General features: G+C 41.9%; 1 protein-coding gene across 2 annotated transcripts in view; it reads right to left on the bottom strand.

The window, feature by feature from the left end:
• LOC108575699 (forkhead box protein D1-like) overlaps positions 1-5,101 on the bottom strand; it is a 17,180-nt gene that overhangs the window by 2,847 nt on the left and 9,232 nt on the right. The window lies entirely within an intron of this gene.

The raw sequence follows: 5,101 nt of genomic DNA, 5'->3' as shown, positions 1-5,101 counted from the left end.
CCTCGACAACATTCCCTTCATCCGATACACCCTTAAGTCCTCTGCTGTTCCAACGAAATCCTCCAAGATTTTACACGGACACGCTGGGAGCTCCAAAAACGCGAGACACTCTTAATGCGTATGGTGTGCACTAATGGCACGACGACCCGTTCGTTACTGGCGTACTGATGGCTAGTTCCGCCGTCGCGAAGGGGTTAAATTAATTGAAAAAGAAAAAAGCTGAAGTTGTGACTTAATTATGTGTTATACAAGTAATTAGTAGACATTTTCAGTCCTACGTCCGCAAAGGAATAAAGGACCTTCGAGTACCCATGAATGATCTAGACCTTTTACACGAGATTCAGTGAAGCCTATAGATTGTTAAGAATCGGTATCTTGACTGGTAGATAAATGATTTCAATTCGAGAAGGCCTGACCTCCTGGAACCTGGACAATGGAACGACTCGATCGATAGCTACAGGCTGGCGTGATTTCCTGGAAATCTTGTCAAAACAATTGGGCCTTTGAAAGGAATTCGCCGGCGATACTTGAGACTCGACGATAAGCTGTGCTTGGAGGAATGATTGTCTGAGTTGCACCGACTGGAAATCTGTGTTTCCTTGGTCTCAATATCAAGTTACAATTCTGATCTATACATCTACACCCTTCTTTGATAATCGTTGCTTGGACCAATTGTGCAATAGCTATTTTTTAATCTCGAACAGTGTCCTCAATTCAATTGATCATTTGCTAATGCAATTTCTGTGTGTCAGAATCGTAAAACAATTGTTTAGTAAATTCGCAGAGATCTCGAAGACCGAGTTGGACCGCAGAAACAATTCTTCTTCGCGATGTTGTACCCTCAAATATTTTTCTAGTCTCTTAGTACTGGTTCTATCTGTGTCCACAATTAGTCACCAACTTTCACCATTAATCACACTGGACTTCTTCACCTTTCAACTTTCCTCTGACCACTCCTACACAGTTACAACCCAAATTTCATCTTCCTCGAACCCTTAAGGGGATATTCTGATTTTGAATGCCATCTTTCAAGCAATTTTCAGGATTTTTTTTCTAAAGAACCGTTGAACTTTTTACATTAGGGCTTTGCACATACATTTATAGGTATTTAAGATACATAAGTAAAATCAATCAAAATTACACGAGTTATAGTTTGTTTTATAGAGTGTGCTTTACGAAAAGTGTGTCGATTTTTTTACACGATTCCGGGCCTTCTGCTGATCTAAAATGGAAAAATGGGGAAGAATCTTAATCGGTATAAATCTGGCTACGGTCTGAACGAAAATACATTAAAAGTATTGATTACTTACAAAATGGCAGCATTTTCAACTTAGATTATCGATTTTTTTCATACTTTGCCGTTTTTAGCATGTTAAACGAACAAAAAAAAAATGGCGAATGTTAAAAATTTTGGTTCACGCGATAGCAGGATGTGTGCTGAAGATTCTCTACAGATTTCAAGTCAATTGATGAACTAGAACTCGAGATATCGTGTGAACCGTTTCAAAAAATGAGCTTTCCGAGAAAAACGCGTTTAAAGATTCATCTATCCATTTCGTTGCCGTATGACTGCATCTTTCGAACGTTTACATCTAAATTAATTTTACGAATTCATACAAATCCTTCTGCACACACGTTCTAGAATACTTGTTCTTTAAGAAAATGCAAAAAAGGAGAAAAAGATTTTTTGAAAGTTCAAAACCAGAGTATACCGCCTTAAGTAGCCCTATTTTTCCATCCTTGAGCCACTCTCTGTATTCTCATCCCCGCGTCACACGTTCCTCCAGTTTTAACCCTTCCACTGCTATCGGCGCTTTGAAAATTTGTCCGCATCGCGCTATTCAAGCCTTTTCGGCGCACTTCCATATTAATTTCAGTCTCAACTTTATCCTCTGCACTCTTCCACGTTAATTCGATGAAACAAATTTTAAAACGATAGGGCCAGAAAACAAAATTTTGCGGCCGTTGTAGATCATCTGAATCTGCCACACACGCGTTGTGTACTAAAATTTGCCGCGGCGAAAGGGTTAACACGTTAAGCGCCATGTCAGTCACCGGCGACTGACACTATGCCTGCCCGTTCAGGCCGCGTCAGTCACCGGTGACTGACAGTATACTTTTCGTTAGTCGTCTTCTGCTTATAGTTCGCATGGCCCACTTGACGGCCAAGTGTGGCCCGAACGGAACGGTAAGCAAAACAGGTTGGGCATTTAACGCGTTAATAAAGTTTCTTTTCCTACGCAACGTCGATCCTTAATTCCTCCGATTTAAGAGTGTTACCCCAATGCGTGCCCTAAGATTCGAGGAGTGCCCAATTACCTCTGGAACGGCTCAGAAACGCAATCACCAATCTTATCCTTCGTTCCTTTCAATTCCACGATTCTTTTATTTTTCAAAATTCTACTACAATAGCTGAGCTGGCTGGCTGGCAGAGGGCCCGGAGGTGGAAGGAAATCAGCGGAAAACATGGAGACATGAGTCAGAAAAGGAGTGCGTACGTGCATGGCGTCGAATATTCATCGGTGCCCCGCGGCACGTGTAACTGGAACCGTAACTAGACACCGATAAGTTAAGCACGCTGTGCTCACGAACGCACGCTACACACACACGCATACGCATACATAGAGAAGCAGAGAACAAAAGGGAAAAATAGGACGATGTAAATTTCGTTTGCAGAAAATTAGCCCGACGGCTGAGAAGAGAAAAGAAATCGAGAGATTTACTAAACGAGAGAGGAGAATTGTTCGAAAATGATCTCTACGGTGACTATGTTCGATCACATTGTTAGCAATCAGAGTCACAAGAGTAACGAAAACATCTGTTGGAGGATACGTGAATCCGTGTAAACATGATATCTGGCTAACGCAGTTACCTGCAGGGTATATGATTTTCCAGTGCAGATGGAATGGGTCCAGGACATGCTAGATGTTTTCATAGCAGCTACCGTGAGTATCACGTTTTCTACTGAGTGGACCGTTGGCTTGGTCAGGGATACTTTGATGATTTCACCGATGGAATAGAATTTCGGACCTGGATCGAGAATATTAAAGAGCGCGTTTGGAAACACTGTGCAGCATGAATCTTAAACGAAGTAATTGGAGAACGGGGATGGAGCGGAGAATGATTGACACAATTATCAACAGCGGAATCTAATTGACCAAGAGATGTTATAGTAGAAATCTTGAAAATTCCTGAATCAACGGAGACAATAGAGAAACCACTGGAAAATAGTGTCGAGCAAAGGTACGAAATCACGAAGGTTGTCAAACGAAAATTTTCAAATTGAGCTACAAATTGTGGATAATATGTAGATAGCAGACATTGACGATCCGTGAAATTCTGCCGAGAAAAGATTCGAAAACACAAGATAACGCTACCTATTTAAATGAAGGAAGCGTGATCCAGAAGAGGAAAGGTCGTCGATCTCGCCTTAAACTGCACTACGATCTCTCGCTATCGTCAAGATTGAACATCATCTTCTACAGATCACGTGTCCAGGTTCGACAAGCGATATCGAGCCACCAAGTACACCATGCACACTCCTCCATCTCTGTGCTTGGATCCAAGGTGCACAAGCCAGCGAGGAGATCGCGATAACCATGTCGAAGCGTTCGCCAACACACCTGACTGCAACTGGAGATCCCCTGCTACGCGACACCTACGAGACCACATCTGCTCTCGTCACAGGATCCCCTTGTTTCGAATCGTACACGACAGACGATAGATCGAATCCAAAATAAGCTTGGAAATTGAAAACAACCATCGTAGAAATAGAGAATGATTTCTTCAACACGTTCACTGCCACGTTGGTCACCTGTGACCGGAGATTGCTTCTTCGACGGGGCCACCGGTGGTCATCGATAACCCGGAGGACCTCAAATGTTTAGAATAACTCGAATAAAACGAATATCGTCGACTAAAAATTTCGAACGTCATAGCTAACCAGACGTTATTTTGAATTTAAAAAAAGAAAATAATAATAAAGCGTAATACAATACTATGCTTCGAATAATGAAAATTTTCTTATGGCCCCCTGAGCGAAACATGTAAATCTTGCCATTCGTCCGGCTTTCCCCGGATTTGTTCGAATTTTTAACTCTTTGCGGTCGAACCCCGGGATATTCCCGGCAAGGCGTTTTTACCTTCCGAACTCTTTGTGGACTCTTTGCCTGCAGAAACGAGGGGGAAAAAAATAATATGCACACAGATTCAACAAACTCGTTTGAATAAAATTTATACGTTTTTTTAGGCAATAATTGACTAAGTTGATCTCAGAAGCCTCAAAACTCTCAAAATCTTTGTTTCACATATAACTCTCCTCTCTAAATTTAAATCTCCTTCGACAATCTTCTGATTATCGATCAAAATTAATCTCAGAAGCCTCAAAACTCTCAAAATCTTTGTTTCACACATAACTCTTCTCTCTAAATTTAAATCTCCGACAAACTTCAGACTGTCGATCAGAATTGATCTCACAAGAGCAAAAATCCCAAAAATGACAATCTACACGAGCGCGCGTTACCAAAAAATAATTCCGACCAATAAGACTACCATGGCCTACGGCAAATACGACCGCAAAGAGTTTAGGCGTCCGGGGAAGTCCAGGGGGATTTTCTGTAGCGATCCGGATTTTCCGATGTTCGTTTGCTGTCCAAACCGATCATCCGTGTTATCTGAGCGTTGCGTACGGTGATCTAGCATGCGTCAGACGCACCTCTACTAAATAATATACTGGATAGGTCTGGCAACTCTTGGCCCTCGAAACGAAGAGTCTAGAGATATTTTCCAAACCTCCCTTGGTTTTTTAGATCCTCTAGGGCAAGAGAAGTGTTTTGGCAATATGGGCCCGTGCCTCCACTTTCTGGGACTCTTCTCAAGGCAAAGGGGCTATTTAAGCGAACCCCGAAAAAGTTACCAGAACTTTTTGTCGCTTATTCATGTACTAATTACTCTCTCATGTTTCTAGGCTTTTTGAAAATTTTCCCCTAGTTCACCTCATGCAGGCAACTGCCATACCAACTACATTGTCGGTAACACCATAAACTTCTCAAAACATCCGATAAAGAGGCCATAGCATCTAGGCGCAGATATACAAGGATTC

The sequence above is a fragment of the Habropoda laboriosa genome, unplaced genomic scaffold (assembly GCF_001263275.1).
Source record: "Habropoda laboriosa isolate 0110345459 unplaced genomic scaffold, ASM126327v1 scaffold295, whole genome shotgun sequence".
NCBI lineage: Eukaryota > Metazoa > Arthropoda > Insecta > Hymenoptera > Apidae > Habropoda > Habropoda laboriosa.
The sequence above is the reverse complement of the archived record's forward strand: the minus strand, read 5'-3'. Positions and strand labels throughout refer to the sequence as shown.